General features: G+C 40.5%; 1 protein-coding gene and 1 non-coding gene across 13 annotated transcripts in view; one reads left to right on the top strand and one right to left on the bottom strand.

Annotated features, from left to right (window-relative positions):
* The first annotated feature begins 10,328 nt into the window (after positions 1–10,328).
* ZBED3 (zinc finger BED-type containing 3) overlaps positions 10,329–27,527 on the top strand; it is a 43,930-nt gene continuing 26,731 nt past the window's right edge. For 9 of the 12 annotated variants that reach the window (XR_010751118.1, XR_010751119.1, XM_066381721.1 and 6 more), the window contains exon 1: positions 10,329–10,462. The gene's annotated coding sequence lies outside the window, so the exon portion shown is untranslated. The remainder of the gene's footprint in view (positions 10,463–27,527) is intronic. The other 3 variants (XM_066381722.1, XM_066381723.1, XM_066381729.1) reach the window with 1 other exon arrangement.
* TRNAS-GCU (transfer RNA serine (anticodon GCU)) lies at positions 20,704–20,779 on the bottom strand. Its single transcript has one exon. It is a non-coding gene; the product is annotated as a tRNA-Ser (tRNA).

Here is a 27,527-nt window from a genome sequence, read left to right on the forward strand (position 1 = left end):
GTAAAAAAATGTTTTTATTAATTCTCTTTTTTTCTTCTTTCCCTTCCTCCTCGAGAAAATACCATGAAATACTGTGAATCATACTGTGCTAAATAAAACAAAAACTACCTATAATGGAGGGTCTGAGTTGAGGAGAAGTGATAAAGGGGCAAAAAAAGAGGTAGGGGCCCACAAAATGAAAAAAGAAAAAATTTAGATTAATAATAAAATGATTTACTTGTAAATGATGGTCGACTGAGAGATATAATGAAAGGGATAATAGGAAAACAGGAAAAAAATTATTATTGAATTAAGTGGAACTAAAACTAGATAGAATGGAGAGTTGGGTTTGTGGGGAATGCAAATAAGTTAAAAAGCGAAGTAGAAAGCACCCAAAATTCCACAAAGAAAAAATTTGAGTCTCAAATAAAATAATTTGTTTGTGAGTGAGGATCAAATGAGAGAAAAAGTAAGGGAGAAAAGAAGAAACTAAGAGAGAGGGAGAAAAAACATAAAGGGCAAAAAGAAAATAAGAAAAAAGAAAACAAAAAAGAAGAGAGAGTTAAGGGTTTTGGAGTGTAACCCTCATAGAGAGAAAGGAAGAAGAAAAAAAAATTGAAAATGTAACACTTGTGAGTAATGTAGTTCAAGATGAAGAGAAAAGAATAAGATGGGCAGAGAATAAAAGAACCAAAGTGGAAGAAAAAAATAATAAAGACAAGAAGATAAACGAAACAAAAAAAATTGGAAAAAGTTATAAAGTCTGTGGCTTTTTCTTGATTTTGAGAGGTTATTGTAGCATCTACTGGGTACGAGAACAAATGTTGGAGACTTTCAGGAGTTAAGATGTTACTTTATTGGCCAGTTTAACCTGCGCAGGGGCGAACTCCCGAGATGTCCGGAGACACCTTGCCCACAAGGAGCTGTAAATGGGAGCCGCGCCTGGAGCTTACAGCTAGGCCCTTATATATCCTAAGTGAGCAAGCATAGACAGAAGCAGATGTGGCAGTTTAGCTATTGGCTAGGGAGGTCACACGCAGCATAGCAACAGGGGCCGGCATAGCAACAGGGGCCGGTTTTAGCTTAGTGGCGAATTTCAAACCTAAACTTCTGATAAGGGTCTCTGACCTTCTTTGTTCCCAGCCTCACAGGAGCCATATCAGCACTTACTGTTCCTGCAATAGTTACACTCTTTGGCAGCTCCAGTACTCCCTGAATCTAACATTCCCCCATCTCTTTTGGGCATAAATCAAACCCTTGATTCTTCATCATTGGGGAGAATGGTATAAGGCTGGGGCTCATGAGAATTTTCTACTTTAGCTGTAGCTATAAGCTAATTGGGTCTTATACACTGGCTAGTGATTAGCCTACTACGCCTCTCACAATGGTCAGCGATGAGCTCAGGGGGAGAGGGGTATTTATAGGCGAAACCTACAAGGTTACAATGTTTTCAGCACATTTGTACAATATCTTTGCAAAAGTACACAAGCACACACTGTTTTAAGATAATAAACTGCTTTCCTGCAATATCTGCAGGGCTGATACACAAGGAACGTGTCCTGCCTTGTATTTTTCTTCTTTGTACTAACTTCTTATAACTTACACAAACCTTCTGCAACTTACATAAACCTTTAACTTTTATGCACTTTCTTATCTAGAAATAACTGGCCTTCATAACAACTTGCTTTTCCCTTTTCTTTTCAAAAGTACCTCTATACTTTATACTTTCTATTATCAAAACTATACAATTCCTTTCTAGTCAAAACTTTTGATTTAAAAATCTTTAACCTTTAGTAACAATTAAGTTGACTTTCTTTTTATCCTAGTTTCTCTTTTCCTAAAGCCTGATTAAAAGAGTCCTTAGTTAGTTCCTCTAGGCATTAGCCATGCGTGGACCAGTTAACTTCTGGTTTGTGGCTGAAGCAGGGCATGCTGTCCTTCTCAGGGTCAGCTTACAAGGGTTGGCGGGGTCAGTCTTCACTGTCCACAAAGGTGTCTCTGCTGGGACTGCAAGCTTCAGCTGGCTGCGGTGGACCCAGGCAGGTATGCCTTCTACCTTGGCAATAGTGGGGGTGCTCAGGATCATGGTGTGTGGACCCGTCTACATGGGAGTCAGTCCTTGGGTGGTGTACTTCTAGAAGTTCCTCTTGGACAGTCTTTGAACAGTTTGCTGAGTAACCTGTAAAACCTTCTTATGTCCTACTTTCTACAGCACAGACGTATCTCTTGATGGGGCCGGGAAGCCTGGCAGGCTTTCAGTTCAATGACCTTTCTTTCTACTCTGAAGCAGGGCCTGCAAGGACTTGAGGAAATTATGATTAGAAATCTCTAGTTCCCCTCTGGTCAATCGAGGTACAAGGGGCATAGGTTGCCCAAGTAAGATTTCATAAGGGGTCTATTTATTGAGATAGGGGGTACATCTGGTTCTAAAAAGGGCGAAAGGGAGGAGCTCAACCTAGTTTTCGCTGGTCTCCCCTCTCAGCTTAATTATAGTTTCCTTCAGAATCCTGTTCATTCTTTCTACCTGTGCTGAACTTTGGGGCCTATAAATGCAATGCAATTTCTAATTAATACCTAACTTCGTGGCTAATTCTTGAGATATCCTGGATATGAATGCAGGTCCATTGTCTGATCCTAGGGCTAGGGGAATGCCATGTCTAGGTATGATTTCCCTTAATAAGACTTTGCAGACTGTGGAAGCAGCCTCTCCTCACGTGGGGAATGCTTCCACCTATCCTGAGGTGTCTAATAATACTAGTAGATACTTATAACCTGACTTCCTAGGGGTTATATCTGTGAAATCTATTTCCTACAGTTCTCCCGGAGCTTTCCCCCGATACCTCATAAAGGGGGGTAGCTTCTTATTCTGTGCATTTACTCTGGCACAGATGCTGCACCTCGAGACAATGGAGTGGACAATATCTCTGATGTTGGGCCCTACATAATACTTCCTGATAAGTTGTTCTAGCTTGTTTTGTCCTAGATGGGTACTAGTATGAATACTTCCTACTATTTCTCTTACTATTCCCTGGGGTAAATAGAGCCGGGAGTCTGGAAGCTCTATCTCTCCCTGTTGATTTTTCTTCCCTTTCAACTGCATCCCTTCCTGCTCTTCTTCTGGGAAATATCTAGGATCCGGAGGTAGCGTTGGCTTAGGCAGCAATGGCAGAAGGCTTTCTTGTGGCCTAGTGGCTGCCCCTCTCTGGTGTCCTTTGCAGTGGATGATTGCAACTTTGGTAGGTAGCCAAATGGCGTTTAGGAGGGCAAGAATTTCATTGCGATTTTTAATGTCTTTCCCCCTGCTGTCTGTAAGCCTCTCTCCTTGTATATGGCTCCATGGACATGGGCAGTGGCGAATGCATACCGGCTGTCAGTATAGATGTTGGCAACTTTTCCCTCTGCTATCTGTAAGGCTCAGGTTAGTCCTATTAGCTCTGCCCTTTGTGCAGATGTTCCTGCGGGCAGTGCTTTCTGCCACAGGACCTTATTTTCCATGGCCACTGCTGCCCCTGCATGTCGCTGTCCATCCTTAATAAAACTGCTCCTGTCAGTAAAGAGGGTCAGGTCTGCCTTCCCATATACTTGATCCTTAATTCCGGGCGGGAGCCAGTCACTGTGTCAAGGATTTGTTTGCAACTGTGGACCAAAGTGGAGTCGCTGGGTTCAGGGCAGCAGTTTTGAGGAACTGAACAGATGGAGGGTTCAGCAGCTGAGCCTGATACTGCATTAGCGCACATTAGATAGCCACCAGTCAGGAGGTGCTCGCAGCACTTGCTCTACGTAGTGCTCCTCAATGACTTTGATGTCCTGCCCTAAAGTTAATTTACCAGCCTCCTTGACTAGTATGGAGGTGGCAGCAAGTGCCCTCAGACATGTTGGCCATCCCGAGGCTACAGGATCAAGTCTCTTGGACAGATAGGCAACAGGCCTCTTCTACAGCCCAAGTTCCTGGCTCAGTACTCCTAAGGCTACCCCTCCTTTTTCTGCTATAAATAGCTGAAAGGGTTTGGCCAGATCTGGCAGGGCCAAAGCCGGGGCAGCCGCCAGGGCCTTTTTCAGCGCTTGGAACACTTGCTTCTTCTTATCTGTCCATGTGAACTGCTCTTCCTTACCCCTGGTCAGTTCGTGCAGGGGTTCAGCTAGTTCTGCAAAGCCTAATATCCACAATCGACAGTATCCTACTGCACCCAGGAATTCTCGTACCTGTCTCTTGTTAGTAGCCTCGGGGATCTGCAAGACCATCTGAATTCACTGGCTGGATAATGTCCTTTGCCCTCCCTGTAAGTTATAACCCAAATAACTTACAGTTTGCGTCACAATCTCGGCCTTCTTGGCGGAGCCTCGATACTCTATTCGCCCGAGATCTTGTAGCAGGTCCAAGGTAGCTTCCTCACACTCTCCTTTATCCTTGGCAGCTATGAGGATGTCATCCACATACTGGAGCAGTACAATTGACGGATGGGAGAAGCAGAAAGCCTGCAGATCTTTGCTGAGGGCTTCATTAAAAATGGTGGGGGAATTCTTAAACCCTTGTGGTAGTCTGGTCCAAGTGAACTGCCCTACCAGTCTATTATCTGGGTCATTCTATTCAAAGGCAAAGATCCCTTGGCTCTGAGGTGCCAGGGGAATACAAAAGAAGGCATCCTTTAAATCCAGGGCAGAATAATAGGTATGAGTTGGAGGCAATGAGCTCAGTAAGGTATACAGGTTGGGCACCGTGGGATGAATAGTCTCTACCTGTGCATTCACCTCCTGCAAGTCCTGGACCGGACGATAGTCTTGGCTCCCCAATTTCTGGACATGAAGCAGTGGGGTGTTCCAGGCTGATTGGCACCTTCGAAGGATGCCTGCCTCCAGCAGGCGTTGCAAGTGCCGGGTGATTCCCTGTTTAGCTTGGGCTGGGACCGGGTACTGCCTGATCTTAACCGGTCTAGCAGTGCTAAGCAGTTGCACCAGGACAGGCGGTTGGTGAGCAGCCAAACCTGGGGGGTTGGTTTCCGCCCAAACCTCAGGTACCCGGGCACGCAGGGCATCTGGAACCCTTTCCTCAGCCTCCTTACCTTCTAGGACGGTGGCAAGTAAGTGTTCTTCAGACAGTAGGACAATTACTTCTATGCTGACCTCTGCCTCAGGATCTAGAAGGGTATATACTCTATAAGCCCCTATGAGTCTCTCTAGAAAGGCTGCTGGGGATTCCTCTCTTCCCTGGATGACTTCACTTACCTTGCTAAAGTTGATTGACTTTCTAGCTGCTGCCTTGAGCCCCCCCAACAGAGCCCAGCGATACTGGAGGAGCACGTCCCTTCCCCCAGTGGTATTAGGGTCCCAGGTAGGAGGTTGAGACGGGAGAACGTCTTCTATTTCCCTTTGTCCCTCCTAAGTTTCCCTTTCTTCTCCTAAGTTTCCCTTTCTTCTCCTAATACCGCCTTAGCAGCTTCTCTCATTATTCTGTCCCTTTCTTCAGAAGTGAAGAGGGTTTGTAAAATCTGCTGACAATCGTCCTATGTGGGCTGATGGGTCCAAAAAAATGGTCTCAAGGAGAAATATTAGTCCCTGAGGTTTCTCGGAAAATGGGGGATTCTGATGTTTCTAATTGTATAAATCACTAGTGGAAAAAGGCCCATAGATGAGGCGAGGAGGTGCCCGTGGGCCAGCATCTGGTGCCAGCGGTGCCTCCCAGAGAGGCAAAATAGCTGCGCCTCCTGGAGGAGGAGGCAAAATGGCTGCCCTCCCGGAGGAGGAGACAAAATGGCTGCCCTCCTGGAGGAGGAGACAAAATGGCTGTATCTACCCACACATCCATATACAGGTATTGGTCTGGGTGGGGAGCCCTATAGACCGTGGCTCTGACAGCAAACAAAATTGGAAGGTCAAAAGTGCCCTCTGTGGGCCGTCCTACATTAAATGCAGGCTATTCCAGCTGGCTCAAGGTCGGGAGGAAACCTGGACTTGGCTGCGGACCTCCGTACCCCTGAGCCCTCTTCTGGAAATCAGAAAAATTCTTCAACAGGCACTCGAGCAGGGATCCTGGCACAGACTCCTGTTGTCCCATCCTAGATGAATCAGGAATAATGAGAAAGGGTAGGATACAGGCAACACACACTATTAACACAAGGAACACACTTGTCTCTCTCACACTCAACTCAGTCATTTGAGCTCAGACAAAATGCAGCGCAGCGCAGCGCAAAACGGATTCTAATGTGACCGGTCACTCCAAAGTTAACAAATCCAAATATCCAAATTTCAGAGAGCGGCGTCCCGCTTCTGAAAGCCCTGGGTAGGTTACCAGCAGCGTCCCACCTACTACCTCAGGTTTATATGCTCCGGAGCCCAAAACCAAACCAAATGAGGATCCTCCGTGAATACTTACTCAGCTCGAGCTGTCCTTCCAGTCTCCAACCCAAAACTCCGCCAAGGGAGAATCCCAGACGAGCCCCCAAAATGTAGCATCCACCGGGTACGAGAACAAATGTTGGAGACTTTCAGGAGTTAAGATGTTACTTTATTGGCCAGTTTAACCTGCGCAGGGGCGAACTCCCGAGATGTCCGGAGACACCTTGCCCACAAGGAGCTGCAAATGGGAGCCGCGCCTGGAGCTTACAGCCAGGCCCTTATATATCCTAAGTGAGCAAGCATAGACAGAAGCAGATGTGGCAGTTTAGCTATTGGCTAGGGAGGTCACACGCAGCATAGCAACAGGGGCCGGCATAGCAACAGGGGCCGGTTTTAGCTTAGTGGCGAATTTCAAACCTAAACTTCTGATAAGGGTCTCTGACCTTCTTTGTTCCCAGCCTCACAGGAGCCATATCAGCACTTACTGTTCCTGCAATAGTTACACTCTTTGGCAGCTCCAGTACTCCCTGAATCTAACAGTTATCTTCTTCCTTTTTCCTTCTTCTCCCTCTTCCTGGTCGGTTACTCTGTACCCTAGTCTCTGCCCCTGTGGCACACTGAGGTAGAGATTTGCAGTTTATGAGTCATATATTAGGCCTCAGTCTTGTTGGTAGTCGGGGCTTTTGCAGGCTCCCACTATGGGAGAGTCCATTTTCCTGGAGCCTCTCACCTAGTCTCTCCTTCCTGAATTAGCAGCCCGATGATCCAGCTATGAAAACCCAATAAATTTTTAAAAATAAAAACCAATATTGAAATTTGTTAAGAAACAATAAAATTTAAAAAATAATAAAACAGAAATAAAAGTGGAGATATTACTACCAACCTTACAGAAATAAAAAAGATTATAAAGGAATGCTTGCACAATGGTTTATTAATATTATACATTAGATAACTTGGATGAAATGAACAAATTTCTGGAAAGCTACAAACTACCAAACCTAAAGTCAGGTTTAGAGTCAAGAAGGAATAGGCAATTTTAACAGAACTATCACAAATAAAGAGATTTATTCATTAATCTTTATTAAAGAATTAGTAATTTAAAAAAAAACTACTCATAAAGAAAAGCCTAGAACAGGGTGGCTTCATTGTTAAATTCTATTGTACTAAACATTTAAGGAAGAATTAATACCAATTTTCACAAACTCTTCCCAAAAACAGTAGAGGAAAGAATACTTGTCAAGTCATTTTATGAAGCCAGTATTACTCTGACCCCCAAACTAGACAAAAACATCACAAGAAAACTACAGACTAAAAGCATATATAGTATGACATTCGAATAAAAGCCATAAAATACATTAATGGGCTTTAGAAATAACTTCAAAGGAACTAGTCCAGTAAACAGATGAGCCCAGACTCCCAGGATGGCTAGGAGCTGAAGAGTCCTTGAGATAGAGAAGTCGTTAGACTCCCAAGATGGCTAGGAGCTGAGGAGTCCTTGAGATAAGGAAGTCGCAAGAACTCCTAAGATAGTAAATGTAACCACATCCTAGGGGATAGATAGGGATATTTCCAGCTGGGGCTTTCAACTGTATGACTGGTTACTAAGGCATGTGACTAGAATTTAATTTGGGGGAGCCAATTGCTAAACGCCAAATTCGCTTCTGTATGAACTGCTTGCTTGCTATGCTATAAAAACCCCTAGACTGTAGGCGCTCGGTGTGACTCTTGTGACTACCACTTGAGTTCACCCCTGCGCAGGTTTGTTTTGTTTTGCTTTGTTTTCTTTTTCTCTTGGCCATAAAACTTTGTCTGAAACTCTCCAAACGTCTCCAGTGTTTGTTTTACCCGGCGAGTGCAACATTTAGGACATAACAAAAGAGTGTGGTCCAAGTAAACAACTCTGTAATTTCATGTTTTTGAGGTAGTTTCCTTAAATAATTTTCTCAAACTGGGTTTTGGGGTTGTTTTGTAAGAATTAGATAGCAGATTTCAAGGCTATAATTTTTGGCAAGAATCTGGAGAGTAAATATTTTGCACAATAAAATGTATGTCCTAATGCTTTGCCAACTTCCAGGGCATGGGACAGAAATGAGTTCTTCTTATGAAAATTAAATGTTATTCCTTTATGGTTAAAAGCATGATGAAAAGGGAACTGCCACTACTAAAACAAAAACTGAATAGTATTTTTCTTGCTGAAAATTGAACAAAAATGTTGGGCAAGGAAAAAGAGTTATTAGATATTTGGTATTTTACAATTTTGTTTAAAACTTAATTTAAAATAACAAGAAAGCAGTCTTGGGGTTATAAGAAAGCATTGAATCAAGCACAGAACAGCCTCCTTTACTGTGGATTTTAAAAATAAATTAAAAACATACCCTGTTTGGATTAGTAAACATATAATTCCAGGAGTCCAAATCCTACCCCTTTTTAGATCTTAGTTAAATGCTGCCAATTTCAAGAATACGTAAGCTGTTCTCAATATGGTGTGGCACTTCATTGTTGTCTGTTACATCATTTTTCACTTCTTGGAGTTGCATTTGTTTTACTGTCTCACTGAAGTGTAATCTTTGTGAGGTCAGGAATGATCTCTTGAATCTCCAGATTCTTATTCTGGTTTAGGATAATGCTTTGCCCATAACCAGCACTTACTAAACACTATTTTTATTAACTAATAAAAATGTTATGTATCTCATTAAATGGTCAGTTTAAAGCCAAATGGATTTTTAAGGTACTCAAGTAATAAGTCTCTTGTTGAAAGAATTACCAGATATAGTAAACTTCAAACAGTTGTTTATGAATTAAACCATGAATAAGATGGCTTTAACCTGATTCATTTATATTAGCTGCTTTTCTTCAAGCGGAGGTCCACAGCTATAATTGGTCCCTTGGATGAGAAGGAAAATATTAACCTAATAGTTAACCCGCGTGTTACAAATTATCCCTTTGAAGACATCCAACCAGTTTCTTCATCTAAAACCATTCTCAGAATGGTAAGGTTAAACTCCATTAACGGACTTCGAAACTCTATTTTCTAGGAAGGATGAGGTTAAAAAAAATTCTCCTAACCAAAACATGTAAATTGGATAGTGTAACTGTAACCGGTATTTCCTGTTCTCTTTTAAAAGGATTATGCAAATCTCTGCACATTGTCATATGTATGATTTACAAGGCTTCCTTACTAGAGGAGTATACTTCCAGGCCCCATTGCCAGCAGGTTTTGTCATGTGACTTACTTTGGCCAATAGAACGTGAGCAGAATTGAGGTATGCAGAATGTGAGCTATTTTAAGAGCAGCACCTGATAGTGGTTTGTAAAAGCTGATTGTCACATTTCCAAAAACTTGGCAAGACACTTGTTAAACTGTCAGCTGCTTGAAATCAGCCACGGTGGGAGGAGTACTTACATCAAGAATAGCAAATACTACAAATCAGACTACTCTTCCCTCACAGTTGGTGCCAGCACGCAGTGAGCATGTCCCAAAAAGTGGATCTTTCACCTTGGAGCTAGAATAAAGGAGACTAGTAGAGAACAGCCAAACCTGCCAGCAGTGGAGGGAATTTCCTTGAAAAATGAATCCTTGCTGTAATAACTGAAAACAATTATCAAAAGCTGACTGCTAACACCTTGCTAGTGTTACTAAGTTTTAGTGAACACCAGTGAGCCCTAGCTCCCTTTATCTGTCCAGAGCTTGGTTCGCGGGATTTGTTCTAACAACTTGTACCATCCTGCACCTTGAACCTGAAAGGATAAAACTGCATTCAGAGACTCAAGACAGGAATCCAGGTCTTGGAAGGTTAATGTAAAGATACAGAACAGAACTTACATTTTTAGAAAATCACTAAACAATTGTTTAATTTCTAAACCTTGGCAAACATGAATCTATCACTCGTGGACCTAGATGGTTTAGGAGTGACTGCCCAGTCCCTTCAACTACAGTTCACAAGGTGCCGTCCCCCGCCCTCTCTCCCATTCCCCCCAGACGCGGAAACGGAGAGCTGTGTCTTTAAGGGGGACGAGCGGACGTTTCCATACAAGACAAAATGTCTGCGAGAATCATGGAGGGGACCAGAGATCCAACCTTCCCAGCCCGCCTCCCTTCCTCGCGCCGGGGATGATAGAGCGAGTGTGAGCCTCGAAGCTAGAGTAGCAGGTACCCAGGGCAAGGCTGGGGCGGAGGGGTTCCCGCGGTCCACTCGGGGTGTCGCTGGGGGAGGGGACGGTAGAGTAGGCTGTGGGACGAGCACGGGCGACCCCGCAGCCCTGAGTAACAAAGGCTGCTGTGCGGGAGGCGTCCTCGCCTTCTGGCGGAGGCTCAGGCTCTCTTACTCTGCAGAAAGGCACCATTTAATTTCTTTCAGGACCTCAGTATCCCTTCTCTACAGTATCCCCTGAGAAAAAGCTATTTGGGAAAACTGAAAATCATCTGCTCTCCTTTTATTAAAATTGCCTTATTGCAGTCAGACTTTTTAACAGTGGGCCAGTGGTTGGGGACCCTCTCTCTAATGTTCCCTTCGAGAAGAGAAACCCAATGCAAGCCCGATACTCAAACAAGAGACCCTACCCGGTATCCCCGTTGTTCAAACAAAAGAACTTTCTGATCCTTTCAGATAATACAGAACCAGTTTTCTGTAACTACTTACACTAATCAAGTGCTTGACTTACCAAGCGAACTTATTTTTCCCTCCATGAAGAAAAAAATAAGTACCTGCTACTTTTTAAACTTCTAATTAGCCCAGACTACAAAGACTGTGTGTTTGATAGAAAGTGTTGTGAAAATAGCTTAATAAATTGACATGATTAGGGTAATTATTTTCTGCACTTTTCATTAATGTGTTATTTGTACACCCCTTTGGGCCAAAAATAGCTTGAGGCAATCCAAAATAAATAATATTCAACAATGCCCAAAAAGGCCAAGAGTCCAAACCAGGTAATTTTCAATTTAAAAATCTTGGTTTTAGGCCCTGGCCGGTTGGCTCAGCGGTAGAGCGTCGGCCTGGCGTGCGGGGGACCCAGGTTCCATTCCCGGCCAGGGCACATAGGAGAAGCGCCCATTTGCTTCTCCACCCCCACCCCCACCCCCGCCTCCTTCCTCTCTGTCTCTCTCTTCCCCTCCCGCAGCAGCCAAGGCTCCATTGGAGCAAAGATGGTCCGGGCGCTGGGGATGGCTGCTTGGCCTCTGCCCCAGGCGCTAGAGTGGCTCTGGTGGTGGCAGAGTGAGGCCCCGGAGGGGCAGAGCATCGCCCCCTGGTGGGCAGAGCGTCGCCCCTGGTGGGCGTGCGGGGTGGATCCCGGTTGGGCGCATGCGGGAGTCTGTCTGTCTCTCCCCGTTTCCAGCTTCAGAAAAAAAAAAAAAAAATCTTGGTTTTAAAAAGGCCTTCAAAGTGCAGCTTAAAATCTCTCTAATTAATGTTAAATTATGTATTTAACAAGATAAAATGGATCAATACCCTTCTATTTAGGAATGTATCTGTTCAGTAAATAATGTAGGACTGAAATAAAAATCCACTTTAGGAGAGAACACTTTTTATAATTTTCATTTAAAAAAATACATTAATAGAGAGAAAATACTTCTGAACCTTTTGGCTAATGGTAGAGGTATCAAAGAGTTTGGCTTACAACATTTAGAGAACATCTCTGATTCACCAGATAAATTGTGTGTCGAGTAAATGTTTTACAGTCCATTTTTAACCATTTTCTAAACATTGTCACACTTGACCCTTTACTGCCTGACCCAGATATCCACACTTTACAGTTTGGTGGCATTTTTACTTGCTGTTTATTTAAGCGTTCAGCCTGGTGATTCCAAACTAATTTTTCCAATACATGGCAGTAAACTAATATTTTAGCAGAGACCAGCAGCTAACGAATGATTTGTGGTTTCCTTGATTCTTCCTTTGTCAAAGCTAATTATTTGTTTTAACTATTATATTCTGCTTTGATTTAAGTTACTAGTGGATGAAGTAAATGACAATATTTTTAGTGTTTTTACAGAAGTCTGTTTAGATTTTACATTAGTAAATTTCTTAGCTAAGATCTAGATTCAACCCACACATAATTGTTTAAAAATGTGGTGGATTAATCCAACTGAAGTGATTAGCCTTTACTATGGAAGAACAAATAAAGCTGCAGTCCATTTGTTACTTCCTTTTGAGAACAATACCTGGTTCTTTGGCCTTTAGCCTGTACAATATTTTTGTCTATGAACAAGTATTAAGTATAAAATAATAAAATTAACTTTTATGAGTGGATTATAGGATGGTTCTCATTATGATAGTCATACATTGTGTAAGTATTATCATTCTTACAAAAATTATTCATCTAGGTTTTGGTCTCTTCCCTTATTCTCTATATTAATATTCAGAGAGATCATACTGAGGAATCTGGGTTTTAATCTTACAAGTTAATAGAAGAGAAGAACTTTTTCAAAGAACCAAATCGAACTTCAAATGCAGATGTAATTAATGTAAATTTATTATCTTCCACAGGCTTAAACTTCTTTTCTTTTTTTTTTTTTTTTTTTTTTTTTGTGACAGAGACTGAGAAGGGACAGATAGGGAAAGACAGGAAGGAGAAAGGGAGAGAGATGAGAAGCATCAATTCTTTGTTGCAGCTCCTTAGTTGTTCATTGATTGCTTTCTCATATGTGCCTTGAGCTACAGGAGAGTAAGTGACCCCTTGCTCAAGCCAGTGACTTATGCTGAAGCCAGCAACCTTCGGGCTAGAGCCAGCAACCATGGGGTCAGGTCTATGGTCCCATGCTCAAGCTGGTGACCTCAGATTTTCGAACCTGGGTCTTCGCATCCCAGTACAACGCTCTATCCACTGCGCCACTGCCTGGTCAGGTGGCTCAGACTTCTTATCAACCCTTCCAGGTAATAGATACTTAATGAACTCACTCATAGGAGAATTCCGAGTCGTGGTACCAACAATACTATTCTCTCCCCTTCCATGGCATAACTAAAATCTTCTTTTTTTCCCAGCTTCTTTCCCCCAAAACTGGACTGAAAATATCCCACTGTTAATTCCTTACTAGCAGTTCTCTTGTTTGGTTTTAAGAAATTTTATTTTAAAACATGAGCTTGGAAGCCTAGTTCTATGACTAAATAATTGGAACTTTATGAGTCAGCACTAGTGGTAATGTGTTTTTTTGAATTTTGTACCCTGGGGGAAGGGGAAGGGAAGAGATGCTTACACAGGTAGCGTCTGCAGAACATCTGTGTTAGGGCCCTCGAGGCCCACCCCTCTCCCACTGTGGACACCCTGTGATGGAATTCACCCTCCTGAGTGAACCTTTACCATGGGTGTGGGAATTATTGCTGGAAGCATCTCTCACTACCAGATGGTGAGCTTCCAGAAGGAAGGAACTAATTATATGGTTTCCTCTTGGCATCCTGGAAATGAGTGAGCACGTGAGCTGGTGCACAATGAGCGAGCACCGACACAGTGAGCACTTGAAAGAAAGAGTGGATGGAGTGAACAGATGGAAGGAAAATAACCACGTTCATTGGCACCTTTCTGGTCATTTATAAACTATTCAGGGAAAAATTAAGGGACTTTTAATTTTTCATTTTCTTCCTTTTTTAAAATTTTTATTGATTTTAATTTATTGTGTTTACATGGATTCAAGTGTCCCACTCAATATAAAACCCTCACCTCCCATCCCTGTGTCCCCTATTACATTCCTTTTATTCCTCCCCCCCTCCACCCTTCCTTCTGGGATTTGCTGTCCTGCTATCTGTATCTGTGTGTTATGTATATATAGTTTTACTAATCCCTTCACCTTCTCTGATCCCATCCCCTCATCCCCCTTCCCTCTGACAGCTGTTCTCTCTGCTCCATGTGACCCTGCCTCTGTCTCTATTCCGTTCCTCAGTTCACTTTGTTCATTAGATTCAGCATATAAGTGAGATCATGTGATATTTGTCCTTCTTTGCCTGCTTATTTCACTTAGCATAATAATCACCAGGTTCATCCATGCCATTGAAAAAGGTAAGATTTCCTTCTTTTTCACGGCCGCATAGTATTCCATTGTGTATATATGCCAAAGATTTTTAATCCACTTGTCCACTAACGGACACTTGGACTGTTTCCAGATCTTGGCTATTGTAAACAATGCTGCAATAAACATGGGGGTGCATTTCTTCCTCTGAATCAGTGATTTGGTTTTTTTAGAATATATTCCTAAAAGTGGGATAGCTGGGTCAAAAGGCAGTTCCATTTCTAATTTATTTTTTTTTTTGGATTTTTCTGAAGCTTGAAACGGGGAGGCAGTCAGACAGACTCCCGCTTGCGCCCAACCGGGATCCACCCGGCACGCCCACCAGTGGGCGATGCTCTGCCCATCCGGGGCTTCTCTCTGTCATGACCAGAGCCACTCTAGTGCCTGGGGCAGAGGCCAAGGAGCCATCCCCAGCGCCCGGGCCATCTTTTGCTCCAATGGAGCTTCGGCTGCGGGAGGGGAAGAGAGAGACAGAGAGGAAGGAGAGGGGGAGGGGTGGAGAAGCAGATGGCCGCCTCTCCTGTGTGCCCTGGCCGGGAATCGAACCCGGGACTTCCGCACGCCAGGCCAATGCTCCACCACTGAGCCAATCGGCCAGGGCCCATTTCTAATTTTTTGAGGAAACCCCATAGAGTTCTCTACAGTGACTGCACCAGTCTGCATTCCCTTCAGCAGTGCAGGAGGGTTCGCATCTGTGTGTCCTCTTTGGAGAAGTGTCTATTCAGTTCTTTTGCCCATTTTTTAATTGGATTGTTTACCTTCCTGGTGTTGAGTTTTAGAAGTTCTTTATAAATTTCGGTTATTAACTCTTTATCAGACGTATTGGTGAATATGTTCTCCCATTGTGTGAGTTGTCTTTTTATTTTGTTCATGGTGGCTTTTTCTGTGCAAAATCTTTTTATATATTTTGATATAGTCTGATTTGTTCATCCTGTCCTTTATTTCACTTGCCCGTGGAGATAAATCAGCAAAAATATTGCTGAGAGATACTGGAGAATTTACTGCCTATGTTTTCTTCCAAGATGTTTAGGGTTTCACAACTTACATTTAAGTCTTTTATACATTTTGAGTTTATTTTTGTGAATGGTGTAAGTTGGTGGTCTCGTTTGATATTTGTGCATGTACCTGTCCAATTTTCCCAACAACATTTATTAAAGAGACTCTCTTTACTCCATTGTATGCTCTTACCTCCTTTGTCAAATATCAGTTGTCCATAAAGGTGTGGGTTTATTTCTGGGTTCTCAGTTCTGTTCCATTGATCTATATGCCTGTTCTTATGCCAGTACCAAGCTGTTTTGAGTACAATGGCTTTGTAGTATAACTTGATATCAGGAAGTGTGATACCTCCCACTTTATTCTTCCTTTTCAAGATTGCTGAGGCTATTCGTGTTCTTTTTTGGTTCCATATAAATTTTTGGAATATTTGCTCTATGTCTTTGAAGTATGTCAGTGGTATTTTAATTAGTATTGCATTGAATTTATAAATCACTTTGGGTAATATAGACATTTTAATGATGTTTATTCTTCCTATCCATGAACACGGAATATGCTTCCACTTATTTATATCTTCCTTGATTTCTTCTACCAATGTCATAATTTTCTGAATACAAGTCTTTAATTTCCTTTGTTAAATTTACTCCTAAGTACTTTATTTTTTTGGTTGCAATAATGAAGGGGATTGTTTCCTTAATTTCTCTTTCATACAGTTTATTGTTGGTGTATAAAAATGCCACTAATTTCTGAATATTAATTTTATATCCTGCCACCTTGCCAATGGGATTTTCTATGTACAGTATCATGTCATCAGCAAATAATGATAGCTTTACTTCTTCTTTTCCAATTTGGATGCCTTTTATTTCTTCTTTTTGTCTGATTGCTGTGGCTAGGACTTCCAGAACTCTGTTGAATAAGAATGGTGAAAATGGACACCCCTGCCTTGTTTCTGACCTTAAGGGGCTTGCTTTTAATTTTTGCCTATTGAGTATGATGTTGGCTCTGAGTTTGTCATAGATGGCCTTTATTATGTTGAGGTATGATTTCTGTATTTCCACTTTGCTGAGTTTTGATCATAAATGGATGCTGGATTTTATCAGATGTTTTTTCTGCACCTATTGATATTATCATGTGGTTTTTATCCTTCCTTTTGTTTATGTGATGAATCACGTTGATAGATTTGCAAATATTGTACCAACCTTGCCTCCTTGGAATAAATTCCATTCGATTATGATGGATTGCTTTTTAAATGTATTGCTGGATCTGGTTTGCTAATATATGTTGAAAATTTTAGCATCTATGTTCCTTGGAGATATTGGCCTATTATTTCCTTCTTTGTCATATCTTTCCCTGGTTTGGAATGAGGATAATGCTTGCTTCATAAAAGGGGCTTGGAAGTCTTCCATCCTCTTGAATTTTTTGAAATAGCTTGAGAAGGATAGGAGTTAGTTCTTTGAATTTTGGTCAAATTCCCTTGTGAAGCCATCCGATCCAAGACATTTGTTTGCTGGGAGTTTTTTGATAACTGTTTCAATTTCACTTGTTGTAATCAGTCTGTTTCGGTTTTCTGATTCTTCCAGATTGAGTTTTGGAAGATTGTATGTCTTAGGAATTTATCCATTTTGCCTAGGTTGTCCAATTGTTTGGCATATAGATCTTCATAACATTTTTTTTACAATCTCTTGTATTTCTGTGGTGTCAGTTGTTACTTCTCTACTTTCATTTCTGATTTTATGTATTTGAGTCTTTTTTTGTTTTTTTTTATGAGTTTGGTTAAAGGTTCATCATTCTTGTTTACCTTTTCAAAAAACCAGCTCTTGGTTTCATTAATTTTTTGTATTGCTTTTTAGCCTCTATGTCATTTATTTCCACTCTGATTTTTTATTATTTCCTTTCTTCTACTTCCACTGGGCTTTATTTGTTGTTCTTTTTCTAGTTCTTTTAGATGCAGAGCTAAGTTGTTTTATTTGAACTTTTTCTTGCTTCTTTAAGGTATGCCTTTTATGCTATGAACTTCCCTCTCAGGACTGCTTTTGCTGTGTTTCATAAATTTTGAATTGTTGTATGTTCATTTTTATTTGTTTCAAGGAAATTTTTTATTTCTTCCTTGATCTCGTTGTTAACCCATTTATTATTTAATAACATGCTATTTAGCCTCCAAGTGTTTGAATGTTTCTCAGTTTTTATAATGTAGTTGATTTCTAGTTTCATTCTATAATATTTTGATCAGAGAAGATGCTTGATATGATTTCAATCTTCTTAAATTTATTGAGACTTGTTTTGTGTCCTAACATGTGGTCTATCCTAGAGAATGTACCAGGAGCACTTGAAAAGAATGTATATTCTGCTCTTCAGGGTGAAAGGTTCTGAAGATATCAATTAAATCTAGTTGATTTAGTATGTCATTTAAGACCTCTGTTTCTTTGTTAGTTTACAGTCTGGAGGATCTATCCATTGATGTTTGTGGGGTACTAAAATCCCTTACTAGTATTGCTGTTGATCTCTCCTTTTATATCCATCAAAATCTGCTATATATATTTAGGTGCTCCTGTATTAGGTGCATAAATATTTACAATGGTTATTCCTGCTGTTGAATTGCTCCCTTTATCATTATGTAGTGACCTTCTTTATGCCTTACTATAGCCTATGTTTTGAAGTCTATTTTGTCAGATATAAGTATTAGTATCCCAACTTCTTTTTCATTTCCACTTCCATGAAATACTTTTTTCCATCCCTTTACTTTCAGTATATGTGTATCTTTTGTTTTGAGGTGGATCTCTTTTAGACAGCATATATATGGGTCCTGTTTTCTTATCTATGAAGCTACCCTGTGTCTTTTGATTAGGGCATTTAATCCATTTACATTTAAGGCTATTATTATTTTAATAAAAATTTTCAGGTAACGATATAGTGCTTTCTACAATGGCTGTACCAGTCAGCCAACAGTGCACGAGGTTTCTCTTTTCTCAACATCCTCATCAGCACTTGTGTGTTGATTCATTGGTGATAGCCCTTCTGATAGATGTGAGGTAATATCTCCTTGTGCTTTTAATTTGCACTTCTCTGGAGATTAGTGATATTGAGCATTTTTCTTTTTTTATGTAAAAAAAATAACTTTATTTTTCCAGACAAAAAATAGAGAACAGTGACATTGTTTAACACTTTGTAAACAGATTGTAAAAAAATTGGCAACTCTCTCAAATCTGGTTTAGTTGGAGATAGCTGGACTCTCAGATCTGCTGTAGCATTCAGTGTGTGTTGAAAAACTCCACTGTGTTTTCATAAGAGAATGAAAGTGAAAAAGACAAGCAAAATGCTACTATTATTATAATAAAAAATAGTGTTGACCTGGCTGATATCCTGACAGTGTTGGAAACTCTCAAAGGTTTCTGGCTCACATTTGAGAACTGCTATTAGAAATACACATGGTATTAATAATTGACATAATTTCTGGGTTTCACTTTAAAATACTCCATGGAAAGGGTGGTGGAAAGGAGTTACTGTGAAATGAATGAATAAATATTATCAACCTGTTGACCCTGTTAAGTCTGAGTAGTGAATCATGGTGGTTCTTTAGATCACTCTATTTTAGTTTAAAGCCGAAACTTTCCATAATAAGAAATTCTTGTTTTTGCTTTTATATATTATTATTATTTTACAGAGACAAAGAGAGGAGCAGACAGGGATGACAGACAGGAAGGGAGAAATATTAGAAGCATCAATTCTTTATTGGAGCTGCTTAGTTGTTCATTGATTGCTTTCTTGTATGTGCCTTGACTGGGGGGAGGGGAGGCTACAGCAGAGCGAGTGACCCCTTGCTCAATACACCAACCTTGGGCTTCAAGCCAGCGATTTCTGGGCTCAAGCCAGCAACCATGGGGTCATGTCTATGATCCCACGCTCAAACCAGTGACTCTGCTCTCAGACCCGGTAAGCTTGCAGTCAAATGGCTCAAGCTGGCAACCTCGAGGTTTCGAACCTGGGTCCTCTGTGTACCAGTCTGATGCTCTATCCACTGTGCCAACGCCTGGTCAGGATTGCCTTTATTATTTATTTATTTGTTTTTTAATTGATTTTAATTTATTGTATTTACATAGATTCTAGTGTCGCCCCAAATGCATTCCCCTACCCCGTATTTCCCTCAGCATCTCCCTTGCCCCCCTCCCCATAGCACCCTCCTCCCTTCCCTTCAGATTTATCCCATCCTATCATCCCCTTTCCCTCTGTCCTTCCTTTGTCTGGTTCCCTTGATCCCACCTCGGTCTCAATTCCGTTCCTCGGTTCACATTGTTCATTGGATTCCTCAAATGAGTGAGGTCATATGATATTTTTCTCTTTCTGCCTGGCTTAACATAATAATTTCCAGGTCCATCCATGTTGTCGCAAAAGGTAAGATTTCCTTCTTTTTAATGGCCCCATAGTATTCCATTGTATATATGTACCATAGATTTGTAATCCACTCATCCACTGACGAACACTTGGGCTGTTTCCAGATCTTGGCTATTGTAAACAATACTGCTATAAACATAGGGGTGCATTTCTCCTTTTGAAACACTGCTATGGTGGTCTTGGGATATATTCCTAAAAGTTGGATGGCTGGGTCAAAAAGCAGTTCGATTTTTAAGTTTTTGAGGAATCTCCATACTGTTCTCCACAGTGGCTGCACCACTCTGCATTCCCACCAGCAGTGCAGGAGGGTTCCCTTTCTCCACATCCTCGCCAGCACTTATTAGGTGTTGTTTTGTTAATGAGCGCCATTCTGACTGGTGTGAGGTGATATCTCATTCTGGTTTTAATTTGCATTTCTCTAATGATTAGTGATGTTGACCATTTTTTCATATGCCTGTTGGCCATCTGTATGTCCTCTTTGGAGAAGTGTCTATTCAGTTCTTTTGCCCATTTTTTAATTGGGCAAATTTTTTTAATTGTTTATCCTCCTGGTGTTCAGTTTTACAAGTTGTTAATAAATTTTGGTTATTAATTCTTTTTCAGACGTATTGTTGAATATATTCTTCCATTGTATGATTTGTCTTTTTTTTCTGTTCATATTGTCTTTACATGTGCAAAAGCTTTTTCGTTTGAGATATTCCCATTTGTTTTTTTGGAGGGGGGTTTGTATTTTTCTGGAGTTGGAAATGAGGAGGCAGTCAGACAGACTCCTGCATGCGCCCGACCGGGATCAACCCGGCACGCCCACCAGGGGGCGATGCTCTGCCCATCTGGGGTGTCGCTCTGTTGCAACCAGAGCCATTCTAGCACCTGAGGCAGAGGCCACAGAGCCATCCTCAGTGCCCGGGCCAACTTTGCTCCCATGGAGCCTTGGCTGCGGGAAGGGAAGAGAGAGACAGAGAGGAAGGAGAGGGGGAGGGGTGGAGAAGCAGATGGGCGCTTTTCCTGTGTGCCCTGGCCGGGAATCGAACCCAGGACTCCAGCACAGCAGGCCGACGCTCTACCACTGAGCCAACTGGCCAGGGCCTATAGTCCCATCTGTTTATCCTGTCTTTTATTTCACTTGCCTGTGGAGATAAATCAGCAAATATATTGCTGCGAGAGATGTTGGAGAGCTTACTGCCTATGTTTTCTTCTAGGATGCTTATGGTTTCACGGCTTACATTTATGTCTTTTATACATTTTATTTTTGTGAATGGTGTAAGCTGATGGTCTAGTTTCATTTGTTTTTGGAGGTAGCTGTCCAATTTTCCCAACACCATTTGTTGAAGAGGCTATCGTTACTCCATTGTATGCTCTTACCTCCTTTATCAAATATCAGTTGTCCATAAAGGTGTGGGTTTATTTCTGGGTTCTCTGTTCTGTTCCATTGATTTATATGCCTGTTTTTATGCCAGTACCAAGCTGTTTTGAGTACAATGGCCTTGTTTTATAACTTGATATCAGGAAGTGTGATACCTCCAACTTTATTCTTCCTTTTCAAGATTGCTGAGGCTATTTGTGTTTTTTTTGGTTCCATATAAATTTTTGGAATATGTGTTCTATATCTTTGAAGTATGCCATTGGTATTTTAATTAGTATTGCATTGAATTTATAAATCACTTTGGGTAACATAGACATTTTAATGATGTTTATTCTTCCTATCCATGAACATGGTATATGCTACCACTTGTTTGTATCTTCCCTGATTTCTTTTATCAATGTTTTATAATTTTTCGAGTACAAATCTTTAATCTCCTTGGTTAAATTTACTCCTAAGTACTTTATTTTTTTGGTTGCAATAATAAAGGGAACTGTTTTCTTAATTTCTCTTTCTGACAGTTTATTGTTGGTGTATAAAAATGCCTCTGGAAACCTGAAGATGGCAGCAGAGTAGGCAGATGCACAGACTTCCAGCTCACACCACTGAACTGGATTACAAACTAATAGGAACAATCAGCGTGAAAAACCAACTCTGGACTACAAGAACAGAAGCCACAACAAATGTGGTAGGGAGAGCCTGAATCTCCCCTGCTTACAGGAACAGGGTGGGGGTATGAGGCTGAGAACCCAAAAGGGCTCTGATTCCAAGGAAAAGAGTAGAAAATACTGCTCACAGCCACTTGCCTGGAATTCAGGGAATAATGTATGTTGAAAGGGCTGGCTTGCCTTCCAAAAAGAAAGGGGAGAGAGAGAGAGATAGACAGTGAGGGGCAGAGGAATGCAGGGGATGACCTGAGAAGCTGACTCATCTAGTGCTGGAGGCAGCCATAGCTGGAGGAGGGGATGATTCTTCCACAAAACAAAAGAATAAAGTGCTTCCAGGTCACAGATCTCCAGAAATCTCTCCAGCTGCAATCAGCTCAACAAGACACAGCTGAAAACAAGAAGTGAGGAGGAGGGGCAGTAACTCAGGTCTCCATGGAGATCTGAGATATACCTCCACCTACTGAAGCTGAGAAAACACCCTGCCCCCAGAGAGACAAACTGGCAGAAGAGGCCTTCAGAGTTTCAGGTTACGCCAACCACATTCCTGGATACAGCTTCAAATAAGCCCCCTGCTGAGATCAGTAAACAAGACTATCACCTGTTAAGAAAACAAACAAATCAAGACTTCAAAGCGGCCCAAATCTGAAAATGGATTACAAATAATAGCTGATGCCAACCCAAGAAGACCTAGAAATAACACAATTGAAAACTGGAAGCAGACAACACCAAGGCTAGACTCAACCAGCTCTACAAACAAAACACCCAAACACACAGACATAATGAGAAGACAGAGAAGTGCAATCCAAATGAAACCACAAGAGAAACCTCCAGGAAATGAACTGAGTGATACGAAAATAACCAAACTTGCGGATGCGGAGTTCAAAATTATGATTGTAAGGATGCTTAGGGATCTTAGAACAACAATGGATGGTCATTACAAACACCTAAATAAAGAAATAGCAAGTATAAAAAAGGGTATTGAAATATTAAAAAAGAATCAGTTGGAGATGGCAAATACAATATCAGAAATGAAGACCACAATGGAAGGAATTAAAAACAGGATGGATGGAGCTGAGGATCGAATCAGCGAGTTGGAGGACAAGTGGAATGAAGGCATGAAAGCAGAGAAGAAAAAAGAGAAGAGACTCAAAAGTCTTAAGAAACTCTTAGAGAGATCTGTGACATCATGAAAAATAACATTCGCATCATAGGGGTTCCTGAAGAAGAAGAGAAAGAACAAGGAATAGAGACTTTGTTCAATCAATCATAGCTAAAAACTTCCCTAAATTAATGAAGGAGAAACTCTCACCCGTTAAGAAGCACAGAGAACTCCATTAAAGAGAAACCCAAAGAAACCTACACCAAGACACATCATAATTAAAATACCAAAGCTAAGCGATAAAGAGAAAATATTAAAAGCTGCTACAGAAAAAAAGGCTATCACCTACAAAGGAGCCCCCATAAGGATGACATCAGACTTCTCAACAGAAACATTTGAGGCCAGAAGGGAATGGCAAGAAATATTCAAAGTAATGCAGAACAAGAACCTACAACCAAGACTACTTTATCCAGCTAGGCTATCATTTAAAATTGAAGGAGAAATAAAAAGCTTCCCAGATTAAAAAAAAAAAAATCTCAAGGAATTCATTATAACCAAACCAATGCTGCAGGAAATGTTAAGAGGCCTGTTGTAAACAGATCAAAGTGGGAAAAGAATATAGAAGAAAAGGAATACAGCTTTAAAGAATAAAATGGCAATAAACAACTACATATCAATAATAACCTTAAATATAAATGGATTAAATGACCCAATTAAAAGACATAGGGCAGCTGCATGGATAAGAAAACAGGACCTGTACATATATAAAAATGCCTCTGATTTCTGAGTATTAATTTTATATCCTGCCACATTGCTGAATTCATTTATCAGGTCTAGTAGTTTTTTGATTGAGACTTTAGGGTTTTCTATATACAATACCATATCATCTGCAAATAATGATAGTTTTACTTCTTCTTTTCCAATTTGGATGCCTTTTATTTCTTCTTGTCTGATTGCTGTGGCTAGGAGTTCCAGGACTATGTTGAATAAGAGTGGTGAAAGGGGCACCTCTGCCTTGTCCTTGATCTTAAGGGGATTGCTTTTAATTTTTGACCATTGAGTATGATGTTGGCTGCGGGTGTGTCATAGATGGCCTTTATCATGTTGAGGTATGTTCCCTGTATTCCCACATTGCTGAGAGTTTTGATCATAAATGGGTTGTGGATTTTATCAAATGCTATTTCTGCAGCTATTGAAATTATTTGATTTTTCTCCTTCCTTTTGTTTATGTGATGAATCACATTGATTGATTTGCGAATATTGTACCAGCCTTGCCTCTGCAGAATAAATGCCACTTAATCAGGGTGTATGATTTTTTTATATATTGCTGGATCTGGTTTACTAATATTTTATGAGAATTTTAGCATCTAAATTCAGCAGGGATATTGGCCTATAATTTTCTTTCTTTGTGTTGTCTTTGCCTAGTTTTGGAATCATAATTATGCTCAGTTCATAAAAGGAGCTTGGCAGTCTTCCCTCCTCTTGAGTTTTTCGAAATACCTGTAGCTTGAGAAGGATAGGAGTTAGTTCTTCTTTGAATATCTGGTAGAATTCACTTGTGAAGCCATCTGGCCCAGGGCTTTTGTTTGTTGGAAGTTTTTTGACAACTGTTTCAATCTCATTTGTTGTAATCAGTCTGTTTAGGTTTTCTGATTCTTCCTGATTGAGTTTTGAAAGATTATATGTTTCAAGGAATTTGTCCATTTCATCTAGGTTGTCTAATTTTTTGGCATATAATTCTTCATAGTATTTTTTTTACAATCCTTTATATTCTGTTGTGTCTGTTTTTATTTCACCCCTCTCATTTCTAATTTTATTTTTTGAGTCTTCTCTCTTCTTTTCTTGGTGAATCTTGTTAAAGGTTCATCGATTTTGTTTACCCTTTCAAAGAATTGGCTCCTGGTTTCATTGTTCCTCTGTATTGTTTCTTTAGCCTCTATGTCATTTATTTCTGCTCTGATCTTTATTATTTCCTTCCTTCTACTTCCACTGGGCTTTACTTGCTGTTCTTTTTCTAGTTCTTTTAGATGCAGGGTTAATTTGTTTATTTGAGCTTTTTCTAGCTTCTTACGGTATGCCTGTAATGCTAAGAACTTCCCTCTCAGTTCTCAGTACTGCTTTTGCTGTTTCCCATAAATTTTGAGTTGTTGTATGCTCATTATCATTCATTTTTAGGAATTTTTTCATTTATTCTTTGATCTCATTGTTAACCCATTCATTTTTTATAACATGCTATTTAGTTTCCAAGTGTGTGAGTATTTTTCAGTTTTTCTGTTGTGGTTGATTTCTATTTCATGCCTTTGTGATCAGAGAAAATGCTTGATATGATTTTAATCTTTTTAAATTTGTTGAGACCACTTTTGTGCCCTAACATGTGGTCTATCCTAGAGAATGTATCATGAGCACATGAAAAGAATGTACAGTGTGTCTGTAAAGTCATGGTGCACTTATGACCGGTTACAGGAAAGCAACAAAAGACAATAGAAATGTGAAATCTGCACCAAATAAAAGAAAAACTGTCCCAGTTTCATACCTATTTAGTGCAGTTCAAAGTGAGCTCACGCACAGATTTTTTTAGGGCTCCTTAGTTAGCTATTCCGTATAGTGTCTACAAACTCGTCACTGACTGATGGCCTACCAGAATGGGGTTTCTCCACCAAACTGCTGGTTTCCTTCAACTGCTTATCCCACCCAGTAATGTTATTCCTATGTAATGGCGCTTCATTATAAATGCTCCGATATTTACTTTGCACTTTGGTCAGGGATTTGAATTTAGCAAGCCACAGAACACACTGAACTTTCCTCTGTACTGTTCACATCTTGACTGGCATGGCCGTGGTCTGCTCCACTGTATACACGGTGTTGCTTCATCATCTGCGCATGCGCAGATGCTGCCACATCATCCTACAGAAACTGGGAGGGTTTTCTTATTTTTGTTGCAGATTTCACTTTTCTATCATCCTTTTTTGCTTTCCTGTGACTAATCAAATGTGCACCATGACTTTACAGACACACTATATATTCTGCTACTTTAGGGTGAAAGGCTCTGAAAATATCTATTAAATCCAGTTGATCTAGTGTGTCCTTAAGTCTGCTGTTTCTTTGTCAATTTTCTTTCTTGAGGATCTATCTAGTGATGTTCGTAGGGTATTGAAATCCCCTACTATTATAGTATTGCTGTTGATCTCGCCCTTTATATCCATCAAAGTCTACTTTAGGTAGTCCTATATTAGATGTGTAGATATTTATAATGGTTATATCTCCCTGTTGGATTGCTCCATTTATCATTATATAGTGGCCTTCTTTATCTCTTACTATAGCTGTTGTTTTAAAGACCATTTTGTCAGGTATAAGTATTGCTACCCCAGCTTTTTTTTATTATTTCCTTTTGTATGAAATATTTTTTTTCCATCCTTTTACCTTTAGTCTATATGCATCTTTTGTTTTGAGGTGTGTCTCCTGTAGACAGCATATGTATTGGTCCTGTTTTCTTATCCACACACCTACCCTATGTCTTTTGTCCATTTACATTTAAGGTTATTATTGATATGTAGTTGTTTATTGCCACTTTTTTCTTTAAAGCTATATTCTTCTTTTACTATATTCTTTTCCTCTTTATTCTGTTTACAACAGGCCCCTTAACATTTCTTGTAGCATTGGTTTGGTTGTAATGAAGTCCTTGAGTTTTTTTTGTCTGGGAAACTTTTAATTTCTCCTTCAATTTTAAACAATAGCCTTGCTGTATATAGTAGTCTTGGTTGTAGGCTCTTATTCTGCATTACTTTGAATATTTCTTGCCTTTCCCTTCTGGCCCCAAGTGTTTCTGTTGAGAAGTCAGATGTCATCCTTATGGGGCTCTTTGTAGGTTATAGCCATTTTTCTGTAGCAGCTTTTAATATTTCCTCTTTATCTCTCAGCTTTGGTATTTTTGGTGTGGATTTCTTTTTAATGGAATTCTCTGTGCTTCTTGAATTTGTTTGACTTTACGTGCATCAATTTAGGGAAGTTTTCAGCTATGATTTGATTGAACAAAGATTCTATCCCTTGTTCTTTCTCTTCTTCTTGAAGAACCTCTATGATGCTGATGTTATTTCTCTTCATCTTGTCACAGAGCTCTCAAGGGTTTCCTCAGACTTTTTGAGTCTCTTTTATTTTTGCTGCTCTGCTTCCATGCCTTCCTTTATCTTGTCCTCTAACTTGCTGATTTGGTCCTCAGCTTCATCCATCCTGCTTTTAATTTCTTCCATTGTGGTCTTCATTTCTGATATTGTATTTGTCATTTCTGACTGATTCTTCTTTATTATTTCAATGTCTTTTTTTATACCTGCTATCTCTTTATTTAAGTGTTTGTTATGTCCATCTATTGTTTTTCTAAGATCTTTGAGCATCCTAACAATCATTATTTTTAACTCTGCATCTGGTAATTTGATTATATCTGACTCATTCAAGTCCTTTTCTGGGGATTTCTCTTGATTCATTTGAGTTGCATTTCTCTGCCTTCCCATTTTGTCTGTGTATAAGAAGGGTGTGGCACTGGAATCCAATGGTATGGCCTCTGTGTTCCCTAGGTGTGGTCTGTGTGCAGGCCCACCACTCCTTCTGCCACTGCCTCAGGCATTCAGGTATGGGTGTTGCCAGTGCTGGCCCACTTCTGCAGTCACTGTGGTTTCTGCCTCTCCTCCACAGGCAGGGATGTTTTCATGTACC

This window comes from Saccopteryx leptura, chromosome 4 (genome assembly GCF_036850995.1).
Source record: "Saccopteryx leptura isolate mSacLep1 chromosome 4, mSacLep1_pri_phased_curated, whole genome shotgun sequence".
Lineage (NCBI taxonomy): Eukaryota > Metazoa > Chordata > Mammalia > Chiroptera > Emballonuridae > Saccopteryx > Saccopteryx leptura.